The sequence below is a fragment of the Pelodiscus sinensis genome, chromosome 3, assembly GCF_049634645.1.
Source record: "Pelodiscus sinensis isolate JC-2024 chromosome 3, ASM4963464v1, whole genome shotgun sequence".
NCBI classification, from domain to species: Eukaryota; Metazoa; Chordata; order Testudines; family Trionychidae; genus Pelodiscus; species Pelodiscus sinensis.
Genome location: NC_134713.1, coordinates 141,363,909 through 141,376,806, shown reverse-complemented (window position 1 = coordinate 141,376,806; position 12,898 = coordinate 141,363,909).

Genomic DNA, 12,898 nt, shown 5'->3' with positions numbered 1-12,898 from the left:
AGGGACCGGTTGCCCACTGAGGGGGGGATCTTTGATTCTACACACCTTACTCACACCCCAGCCCACCTTTCATTCCACGGGGTCAGGAGTGCAGTCTTGAAACAAGGTGCTTGATTGGCAAAACAACCAATTCACCCCAAGCTCATCCCATCTCAGATGGTTTGATCCTCGTCAACCCCAGCCTGGGTGTCACTCGTAGGGCAGGTGAGGCCAAAGGACACTGCTAACATGAGGTGAAGGGAGTGTATTTACGGTCTGGAACATGTCTCTAGACTGGTTCTCCCTCGGGGAGCAATGTGCTAATGCTCTTTGTGCTGCTCTCACCCCCGGGCTGCTGAGTCAGCACCTCTCCCTGGTCTCCCCCCGCCCCCACCTTGCTGTCCTCTCTCTCTCAAACAATATTTCTGCTGTCCCTGATTGTACAGTGGCCTTTGCTGACTGTCCTCTGGATTTTATCAGCCCAAGTCACTGAAGCGAAACCTGACTAGCTCAAGCTGCCAGGGCAGCAGCAGCTGGGCTATTTGACTGATTCCTTCTCCCTGTAGGAGACTGAATGTCACCCACTAATATTGCTCCTCTCTCAAGGGAGAGAGATTTATTTTGTCTTTAGGTCTGAAGCAAACAGCCTGCCTCTGCCTACAGGAAGGTTTGGCTTAGAAACTAGTTTCCAGCAGCTCTAGCCTGCATCAGAGAGTTTACTGAAAGTGACAGTGGGGAAAGCCAGGAATGCTCCAACTGGCTCAGCTGTGAGCTGCTGCTGGTGGCGTGGACGTGTATACAAACTGAAGCAAAGTACCCAGGCTTCCAAAATCAGTGTGCAATGGGACTGATGGGATTAGATTGGGCTTCTGGGGAACTCAGATATCCTCAGAAACTGACAGTGAAAGTTGGAAGTATATTTGACAGGCAGATGGAGAGACACAGAAGGGGTGATCAGTAACTGACACAAAGCGAATAGTCGGTAAAGGATCATGGGGCCATTGTCCATAAGGAAGAGGGAAGGGTTATTAAACTATTTAAACTATTCCTTCATGTTTCTGTGTTTTACCTTAATTGCAGAAAAAGCTCAATATAAGTACAACGCTGTATGTAATGTGTTGTGACGGTAAAACAAAGTAAGCAAAGTGCTAGGATCCATTAGACATGAGATAAAAACAATACAGCGAATACAAGAATGCCATTATGTAAATGACTGGTATGTCATCACCTGGAGTGATGTGTTCACTTTTAGACACTCTCTGCTCAAAAAGACTCCAGCAGCAATGGAGGTGGTTCAGAGAAGGGTGACAAGAATGATCAGAAGCCAGAACAGACTTCTGAATGAAGAGAGACTGAAAAGACTGTCAATGTTTATTATGCAGAGATGAGTAAGAGGAGATGTGATGGAAAGATACAAAATGCTGAATGGTCTAGGGTGGGTAGATTGGATGTTCCTGTTTACTTCCTCTCATTATAAAATAATGAGAAGGCAATGAATAAAACTGAAAAGCAACACATTAAAACCGGTCCAAGGAATTTTTTTTTTTTTTTTTACACAATGCATGTTTATTCTGCCGAACTGATTATCACTAGAGTTCACTGAGGGCAAGAGCTAAGCAGGATTAAGAAGCCAACCTCTCACAAGTGATGGCGAGGAAGAAACATCCTCTACATGCCGGCAGGTTATTGTAAAAGTATCTAACGCAGGGTTTCCTGCACCTTCTTCTGAAACATCGGGAGCTGTCCAGTGGCACAGCCAGGATACTGGGCTAGGTGGAGGAGTACAGAAATGCTTATTTCCCAAGCTGAGCCTGGCTTGAAGATCAAGGAGCTTTAGGATATGAACACAAGGCAATAAGTGAGTTTGGTCTATTTGGCAGTTAATCCAGTGGCGCTATGAATGGCACTGTGAAAAGTTCTCCTCCTGCTGAGCCTGCTCTTCTTGGCACTTACTGCCACTCAGCCAGGTCTCCTGGCATGGCCAGCTCAGTTGCTGTCAAGGCTGGTTCCCCACTCTGGCACGATGAATGCAGAAGTGGGGGTCCACAAAAGTACCCCATAACCTTATCTTTCCAGGCTTTGATATAAAACTTGCCCCCAAAATCTTAAAAAACAAGATTTTGGGGATACAAATCGGCTGCCGCCACCCAAGTAATGGTAAGAAAAACCAGGAAAGAGATCACTTGGGAAATCTCAGTCCCAAAGTAAAACCAGGACACAAAAATTAACCTATACCAGGTTAATAAAAAAGAAAGAACTTTTATTATCATCACACTACTCCTGTTACAAGCATAATGACTAGATGGAACAGTCACCAATTAATATATTCACGTGGGACTCCTATGGGCCAAAAACTTAGTTACAAAGGAGAGGAAACCCCATTTTTAAATGCACAGACATCAGATTCCCATTCCCAAAACATAAAACAATAAAACCTAATGGATTCATCTAAACTTTACCCTACTTACAGATAGTGAAGAGTCTTTTCTTGGAGAGAGACATGTTGTCTGTCCCCCTCAGTACCTGGAGAGAAAAAACTGCCCAGAGACAAAGGAGGGAAACCCCCCAAATTCCTTTGTCTCAGTTTGAAATCTCTATCTGCATTTCTATTGGCTAACTGCTACCTGGCTAGGTACAGTTAACCCCTTAGTCCCCAGGCTGCTGGCCATCCCTCATGACCATGACAGTTGCTATAACAGACACCAGCACAGATAAATCTGGAATGGGTAGATTTGGTAGTATCTGGTGGCTTGATAGCTCTGGGGGCTGAGGTGGGTTTTCTTTTAACCCCACAATAGTTACAGCATGTGCAGCAGCAGGGCAAATTCTCCTCCCAGTGTGGCTTAGAAGTGAGCTGGAGAAGCTTTCTCCAGGAGTAAATGGGAAGATCAGTCTCTGTGGCAGTCCTTGGTCTCATGGGTGAGACTGGACAACTAGTGCTCCCGGGGATGGTGAAAGCAGTATTCATGGAATGGACAGAGACCAGAGTTACTTCCCACAAAATACTGAACAGCCGTGTAACATCCTTTGATTTCCTTTGACAAGGTCCCACACCAAAAGCTCTTAAGCCAAGGAAACTGTTATGGCACGGGTGGGCAATAATTTTAGATGGGGGGGGCTTCACTAATTTTTCAAGTAGCCTTGGCTGTCCCAGTACGGTTGGGGTCTTGGTCAGAAGGGGCAGGGCCAGGACACCTCTGTGGTCCCCTACCCATAGACCCTGTTTGTCCTGGGGAAGGGGATCACATGAAGTCTTTGCCCCCACCCACTCCCTGCCTAGTGAGAACTGCCAGCTGTTCTGAACAACTGGCGGTTCCCTCTAGACACCCGCACCCCTGGCAGCAGGAAGAGACTTGGTGCTCTCCCACCCACATGGTGCTTAGAGTGGACCGGTCCCCAGGCCCTGATTGGCCTGGGGATAGGGGAGCAGCAGAGCATCCATGGGCCAGATCAACCCACTTGACAAGCCCCTTTATTCACCCCTGTGTTGTGGGATAAGAGGGAAGGTCCTTTCATGGATCAGTAACTGATTCAAAGACAGGAAACAAAGGGTAGGAATAAATGGTCAGTTTTCAGAACAGAGCGATGTAAATAGTGGTGGCCCCAGAGGTCTATGCTGGGGCCCTACATTCAGCATATTCATAAATGATCTGGAAAAGGGACTAAACGGTGAAGCTACGTCTAGACTGGCAAGTTTTTCCACAAAATCATCTGCTTTTGCGGAAAAACTTGCCAGCTGTCTACACTGGCCGCTTGAATTTCCGCAAAAGCCCTGACAATCTCATGTAAGATTGTCAGTGCTTTTGCGGAAATACTATGCTGCTCCCGTTCAGGCAAAAGTCTTTTTCCGAAAAACTTTTGCGCAAAAGGGCCAGTGTAGACAGCAGAGATTTGTTTTCTGCAAAAAAGCCCCGATCGTGAAAATGGTGATCGGGGCTTTTTTGCAGAAAACCATGTCTAGATTGGCCATGGACACTTTTCCGCAAAAAGTGTTTTTGCGGAAAAGCATCCTGCCAATCTAGACGCGCTTTTCCAAAAATGCTTTTAACAGAAAACTTTTCCGTTAAAAGCATTTCCAGAAAATCATGCCAGTGTAGACGTAGCCTGAGAATGGCAAAATTTGAGGATGATACAAAATTACTTAAAAGAATTAAGTCCAAAGCAGACTGCCATGCGTTACAAATGGATCTCACAGAACTGGGTAACCAAATGGTAGATGAAATTCAATGTTGATAAATGCAAAGCAATGCATATAAAATGACGTGGTTTAAATTAGCAGTTACCACTCAAGAAAGAGCTCTTGGAGCCATTGTGGAGAGTTCTCTGAAAACAGCCACTTAATGTATAGCGGCAGCCAACAAAGTGTTGGGCATCATTAAGAAAGAGAGAAAAAAATAAAGACACAAAATATCATATTGCTTCTATATAAATCCATGGTACACCCACATCTTGAATAGTGTGTGTAGATGTGGTCACCCCATCTCAAGAAAGATATATTGGAATTGGAAAAGGTACAGAAAAGGGCCATAAAAATAGCTGTATGAAACAGCTTCCATCTGAGGTGAGATTAATAAGACTGGGACTTTGCAGCTTGGAAAAGAGATGACTAAGGTGGAGGATATGATAGAGGTCTATAAAATCATGACTGGTGTGGAGAAAGTAAATAAGGAAGTGTTGTTTCCTCCTTATAATATGAAAGAACTAGGGGTCACCCAAAGAAATGAGTAGGTAGCAGGTTTAAAACAAACAAAAGGAAGTATGTCTTCACACAATGCATAATCAGTTTGGGGAACACTTTACCAGGGGATGTTGTGAAGGCCAAGATTGTAACACAGTTTTAAAAAGAGCTAGATAAATTCAGGGAGGATCGGGTCCATCGATGGCTATTAGCTGGGATAGGCAGGAATGGTGTCCCTATCCTCCGTTTGTCAGAAGCTAGGAATGGGCAATGAGCAATCACATGCAGATTCCCTGTTCTGTTCATTCCCTCTGAGGCCCCTGGCATTGGCCACTGTTAGAAGACAGGATCCTGGGCTAGATGAACTTTTGGTCTGATCCAGTATGACCGTTTTTATGTTCGTGGGTAACAACATGTAGTCATACTTTCTATCAGCTTGTGTTGGATTCAAACTAGCAATCTAGGCCTGAGCTACTCCAAAGCCAGTTCCTTCTCCCTAGTGATACAATTCCCTTTGCTTTGATTTTCATGATAGCTGCCATTGGGACTTCTGCTCTTGCCTTCCCTCTGATTTCCTCCTTTCCACGTGGGCAATGGAGATAAGTCAATTCTGTGGAACCTGACTGTGAAGCCAGAAGTGTGATGGTCCTGTCCCTGTTTAGGAGTTGGTGAGGAACAGAAGTAGGAAATCACTTTGGTATACACCATCCTCCCCCCGCCCCCCGGCTGCTGGTGCGGAGGTAGGTATGCACTGTGCTATATATCGCTGGCAGGCAGTTTGCTCTGGGTAATGGAACATTTATGTCAAAGGCTGTGAGCCAGTGAAAGATCTCAGGGGGGCTGCCCTATGAAAGGATGATGCCCTTTTCTGTTTCACTATTGCTGTCAAGAACCCATTCAAGCGATTTAACCAAGTTTATCGGAAAAACCATGGAGACAACCTACTCACAAGTGAGCGTGGAAGATGGATAGAGCAAACAAAGCTCCATGAGTGGGAAACCCAGTCTCTCCATGCTGCCTCCACTGGTGAAAACAAGAACTGTTACAGCAGAAATCTGGGGAGTAGGTGTCACTTTATTGGATTTTAAAGGGAGCAGCCAAATCATTGCTGTGCTCATGGGGAGGTGTTTGCCTCAAAGTCTGTGAAAAGGGGGCCATGTGAGGTATCAAACAAAAGCTTATGTTCTGCTGATTCTATGTATGCTACTCATGTACTTTTTTGATATCTATATGTGGAGTTAAGAATATGGGCTCTGGGCTGGTACTGTGAACGTTCTCTGTCAGAGACAGAGCAATGGCCTGGACTGCCTGCTGTAAGGAAGGAATGTCCAATGAATGACTCTGCTAATTAGCACAGCCCCAAAGACAATGGCTCTCAAGGTGGCCAATGCGTCTGGAAAGTAACCAATCAGGGCATAATGGCCACCAGCATGTGAAACACAGACAGGTCACTTGACCATGTGACCCGTTCCGGCTTGGAAGACACCAGGAATGGATATAAAAATGCCATGAGGTGGACTCCATCTTGTCTGTAATCTTACTACTGATCCTAGATGCAGCCTTGCGAGGGACAGAGAGCTGGGAAGTATTGTTGACCCATCCTGACATAGGATATACACCAGAGACTTTTAAGCTAGCAGTTTGTAACATCTCTGCTAAGATCCTGCATCAAGGACTTGGTGATTGGTGCAGGTAATGTATTTGCCTTAACAACCTTACTTTCAACCTTTTTTTAATAAACCTTTAGATACTAAAGGATTGGCCCAGCGTGATCTTGAATTTAGATCTAAATTGTAAATTGACCAGGGATCTGTGTCTGGTTCTTTGGGACCGGGAGAACCCGTTTGGGGTGTTACCTTAAAAAATATTCTCACTGGAGACCACCCAGGGTTACACTAGTATGGGTTTATTTCCACTAGGTAAAAGTAAAGAGGAGAAAGCAGCCACCAAAGGTTTAAGCTAAAAACATAAGAACATAAGAACGGCCGTACTGGGTCAGACCAAAGGTCCTTCTAGCCCAGTATCCTGTCTACCGACAGTGGCCAGCACCAGGTGTCCCAGAGAGGGTGGACCGAAGACAATGATCAAGCGATTTGTCTCCTGCCATATCTCTCCAGCCTCTGACAAACAGAGGCCAAGGACACCATTTTATCCCCTGGCTAATAGCCTTTTATGGACCTAACCTCCATGAAATTATCTAGCTTCTCTTTAAACTCTATTATAGTCCTAGCCTTCACAGCCTCCTCTGGCAAGGAGTTCCACAGGCTGACTACACACTGTGTGAAGAAGAACTTTCTTTTATTCGTTTTAAACCTGCTACCCATTAATTTCATTTGGTGACCTCTAGTTCTTCTATTTAGGGAACTAATAAATAACTTTTCTTTATCGGCCCTCTCCACACCACTCATGATTTTATAGACCTCTATCATATCCCCCTTCAGTCTCCTTTTTTCTAAACTGAAAAGTCCCAGTCGCTTTAACCTCTCCTCATATGGGACCCGTTCCAAACCCCTAATCATTTTAGTTGCCCTTTTCTGAACCCTTTCCAAAGCCGAAATATCTTTTTTGAGGTGAGGAGACCACATCTGTACACAGTATTCCAGATGTGGGCATACCATAGTTTTATACAGGGGCAGTAAGATATTCTGTGTCTTATTTTCTATCCCTTTCCTAATAATTCTTAGCATCCTATTTGCCTTTTTGACCGCCGCTGCACACTGCGTGGAAGTTTTCAGAGAACTGTCCACGATAACTCCAAGATCCCTTTCCTGATTTGTCGTAGCCAAATTAGCCCCCATCATGCTGTACGTATAATTGGGGTTATTTTTCCCAATGTGCATTACTTTACACTTATCCACATTAAATTTCATTTGCCATTTTGCTGCCCAATCACTCAGTTTGGTGAGATCTTCTTGGAGTCCCTCACAGTCTGCTTCTGTCTTGACTATCCTAAACAGTTTGGTATCATCTGCAAACTTTACTACCTCACTGCTTACCCCTTTCTCCAGATCATTTATGAATAAGTTGAAAAGGATTGGTCCCAGGACTGACCCTTGGGGGACACCACTAGTTACCCCTCTCCAATCTGAAAATTTACCATTTATTCCTATCCTTTGTTTCCTGTCTTTTAACCAGTTCTCAGTCCAAGAAAGGACCTTCCCTCTTATCCCATGGCCATGTAATTTACACAAGAGCCTTTGGTAAGGGACCTTGTCAAAGGCTTTCTGAAAATCCAAGTATACGATATCTACTGGATCCCCCTTATCTGCATGCTTGTTAACCTCTTCAAAGAACTCTAATAGATTAGTAAGACAGGATTTCCCTTTACAGAAACCATGTTGACTTTTGTCCAACAAATTATGTTCTTCTACATGCTTCACAATTTTATTCTTTACTATTGTTTCGACTAATTTGCCCGGTACTGAAGTTACACTTACCGGTCTGTAATTGCCAGGATCGCCTCTAGAGCCCTTTTTAAATATTGGTGTCACGTTGGCTACCTTCCAGTCATTAGGTACGGAAGCCGATTTAAAGGATAGGTTACAAACTACAGATAATAGCTCAGCAATTCCCCATTTGAGTTCTTTTAGAACCCTTGGATGAATGCCATCCGGTCCCGGAGATTTGTTAACATTAAGTTTTTCTATTTGTTCCAAAACCTCCTCTAATGACACTTCAATCCGGGACAGTTCCTCAGATTCACCACCCATAAAGGATGGTGCAGATTCGGGAATCTCCCCAACGTCCTCAGCCGTGAAGACTGAAGCAAAGAAATCATTTAGTTTCTCTTCAATGGCTTTATCGTCCTTGATTGCTCCTTTTATAGCTCGAACATCTAGGGGACCCACAGGTTTTTTAGCAGGCTTCCTGCTTCTAATGTACTTAAAAAACATTTTGTTATTTCTTTTTGAGTTTTTGGCTAGCTGTTCCTCAAAATCTTTTTTTGCTTTTCTTATTACATTTTTATACTTGATTTGACAGTGTTTATGTTCCTTTCTATTTATCTCACTAGGATTGGACTTCCACTTCTTAAAAGATACCTTTTTGTCCCTCACTGCTTCTTTTACATGGTGGTTAAGCCACAGTGACACTGTTTTAGGTCTCTTGCTATGTTTTTTAATTTGGGGTATACATTTAAGTTGGGCCTCTATTACGGTGTCTTTAAAAAGTTTCCATGCAGCTTTCAGGGATTTGGCTCTAGTCACTTTGCCTTTTAATTTCTGTTTAACTAACCTCCTCATTTTTGTGTAAGTCCCCTTTTTGAAATTAAATGCCAGGGTGCTGGACTGCTGAAGTGTTCTTCCCACCACAGGAATGTTGAATGTTATTATATTATGGTCACTATTCCCAAGCGGTCCTGTAACGGTTATTTCCTGGACCTGATCCTGCACTCCACTCAGGACTAAGTCGAGAATTGCCTGTCCCCTTGTGGGTTCCTGCACCAGCTGCTCCAAGAAGCAGTCATTTAAGCCATTGAGAAATTTTATCTCCGCTTCTCTTCCTGAGGTGACATGTATCCAGTCAATATGGGGGTAATTAAAATCCCCCATTATTATAGAGTTCTCTATTTTGGTAGCCTCTCTAATCTCCCTCAGCATTTCAATCTCAGTATCGCTGTCCTGGTCAGGTGGTCGGTAATATATCCCTACTGCTAATTTCTTATTATTGGAGCATGGAATTTCTATCATAGCAATTCTATGGAACATGTTGATTCATTTAATATTTTTATTTCGTTTGATTCTACATTATCTTTCACATACAGTGCCATTCCGCCACCCACCCGGCCTGCTCTATCCTTTCGATATATTTTATATCCCGGTATGATTGTGTCCCACAGATTTTCCTCATTCCACCAGGTTTCAGTGATTCCTATTATGTCAATCTCCTCATTTAATACGAGGTACTCCAGTTCACCCATCTTATTAGTCAGACTCCTAGCATTTGTGTAGAAGCACTTTAAAAATTTGCCACTGCTTATTTGTCTGCCCTTCCCTGATGCATTGGATTCGTTTGAAAGCAGTTTTTTGTCTGCTCTGGCCCATGGTTTGTCCTCTCCCCTCCTCTCTTTCTGACTACAGCTTAGAGAGTCTCTATCAATCGATTCTCCTCTAAGAGAAGTCTCCCTCCGATTTACGTGCATCTCCGCATCAATCGGCTTTCCCCCCACCTCTTAGTTTAAAAACTGCTCTACAGCCTTTTTAATGTTTAGTGCCAGCAGTCTGGTTCCACCCTGGTTTAGGTGGAGCCCACCCTTCCTGTATAGGCTCCCCCTCTCCTAGAAGTGTCCCCAGTTCCTAATAAATCTAAATCCCTCTTCCCTACACCATCGTCTCATCCACGCATTGAGACTCTGAAGCTCTGCCTGCCTACCTGGCCCTGCGCGTGGAACTGGAAGCATTTCCGAGAATGCCACCATAGAGGTCCTGGATTTCAGTCTCTTTCCTAGCAGCCTAAATTTGGCCTCCAGGACATCTCTCTTACCCTTCCCTATGTCATTGGCTTGCGAGCTAAAGAAGATAGAATTCTCTCTCTCACACACACAAATAGGCTATGTCTAGACTGGCATGATTTTCCGAAAATGCTTTTAACAGAAAAGTTTTCTGTTAAAGCATTTTCGGAAAAGCACGTCTAGATTGGCAGGATACTTTTCCACAAAAGGGCTTTTTTGCGGAAAACACTACTGTGCTGTCTACACTGGCCCTTTTGCGCAAAAGTCTTTCAGAAAAAGACTTTTGCCCGAACAGGAGAAGCATAGTATTTCCGGAAAAGCACTGACGATCTTACATGAGATCATCAGTGCTTTTCCGGAAATTCAAGCGGCCAGTGTAGACAGCTGGCAAGTTTTTCCACAAAAGCAGATGATTTTGCGGAAAAACTTGCCAGTCTAGACACAGCCACACAGACAAGCAAGCAAGCACACACCCATCCATTCATTCACACCCATTCATTCCTGCCCTCAGGCAATCACACACTTACACAGACATGGGTTGCAGAAGGAGCCAAGGCATGTGGATCCTGGAGAGTCTGTCTGCTCATCATGGCTGGGGAAGCTGGTCAGGAGAAAAGACACTGGAGAGGAGCTTCTCAGGATCAGTGGAAGGAAAAAGAGAGAATCTCACATGTGCTCCTTCTCCTTATATTGTGTCTGAATGGCCCCTGTGACTCATTCACCTTGTCATCAGGGAGCATGCCCAGACTTCCCTTTTAACCAGCAAGGAGCATGCCCAGACTGTGATGATTCATTGAAATGTGCTCCATTGTTCCAAGTCTTCTTCAAACACACTCACATTCTCTCTCCATTCGCTCAGGGGAGAATGCATCTTAGGGAAAGTTACAAGCCAGGTGGCTGCATGTTACAAAGATTACAAAGTTGCAGTTTACAGTAAGTTTGAGAGTTACACAGATTGCAAAGATTGACAAGGATCATAATAAGTTTAAAACCTTAGACTTTACAGTTTGGTGTAGCTTTAGAAAATCCATGTATATCAATCTAGTGAGCTCAGGCGGAGGCTTTTTTATGCAGCACGGGGTAGGTGAGATTGTAAGGCCCTAGGCTGATTGTGGCACAGGGACAGCTGGGGCGTCTGAGGGGTTTTGCTCATGAGGCTTCCTGCTGGCCGGATTGGCAGCTGAAGCACTTGGTGTGACTGGTTTGTGGCCTATTTGGGAAAGATCTCCAGTCTGGGGCTGTAAGGTGCCCTGGTTCTGAGCAATTCACCCTGAGTGGACACCCTCAGCTGTGCCCAGACCCGGCCCGGTCCATCACAGTAGGATTTATGGGTTCTACTGCCCATAAGTCTCAGTACTGCCACTGACTGACTGTGTGGCCATGGACAAGTCACTTATTTTCTGAGTACCTCAGTGTCACCATCTATAAAATAGGGATAATAGTTACTCACTTATGAGTGCGTTGAGATCCTTGAGTGAAAAAAGACTGTTTAATCCAGGTATTAAGTAATATGATTGTATTATATAAGCCCTTTTTTAGCTGACCAGCGTCAGCTGTCAGCAATCTCATGAGTCCTACTGTGCATTAAAAAATAAATGTCTGAGGGACCTGCCTGTCAGAAGCACTGAGCACCTGGAGCTACCACAGAAGGCAACAGAAGCTGCACATGTACAGCACCTCTGAAAAAACCTAAGCCTCCTATTTTGCTCAATCTCCGTAATACTTCAAGAGCTAGTGGCATATGGCTATTCAGACAGGACAATGTGAAATGCTAGCACTGTGCCCTGCAATCGTCTCAGCAGCTGTTGCATGGCAGGCACTGGACAGGATCGCACAGAAGAATAGGATCCAGGAGTTCTGACTGGCCAGCCTGTGCCCTAACCACCAATTCGCACGTCTCCCAGACCATGGGCAGTGGACCTGTTTCTCCTCTTGTGTTTCTCAGCAGTGGAGCTCTGCTGGTTTCAACAGTGAAACTCCCAACGTGGACCACGTGAGGAGATGGATCAGGCCAAGTGAGTGGGCCTAAATAGCTCTGAAAGAAGAAGGGAGGAGCCCATAGCAAACCTTGCCTGACAATGATTGCTGTGGGGAGACACACGCTTATTAACGCCATCCCCTGTGCTGCTCCCGCCTGGTGCCTCATTAACAGGTAGAATAGATTACTAACTGTCAAACAATGGGAGAACTACCTTGTTGGGTGAATGGATGAAAACACATTAGCTCCCACAAAAGGGGGAGAGGCGGTGATTAACTGGTGGGATGACAATATGAAATGTCAGAGGCACAGACAGTAAGCACAACTGTTCATTATTGTATTAACAGCCCTAATTTTCTTCCTTTAAACACCAGTTCCCTGTCAGTTCAATTAGATTGTGTGTGTGTGTGTTTAATTTAGATCAATATACTGCTGCGTCTGGAGTTTTTCTCACACATCCTCTGTGTCCGGGTGAGATGCAGACCAGCCAGCAGGAGCCTCTTTTTTTTTTTTTTTTTTTGTCCTTGAGGTGAAAGGCAGTTTGTGAAGAGGGTATTGAGGTGATGCATGTTCCTGTGTTAGGTGAGTCTAATCTGCAGTGATTTGTGAAATCCCCACGGTGGGAGGGGCAGAGAGGGAAGGCATGCAAAGGTCGCAAAGTGGCAGGCTGGTAAATAGCCCGTTGTAATAAATGGCATTACTGACTGCAGGGACATACAGAAGAGAGGGGAGGAATAGCATTCCCCATATCAGATTATTGAGGGTCTGATTCTGATCTCAGTGATGCTGGTGAAGATCCAGAGATGCTCTATTC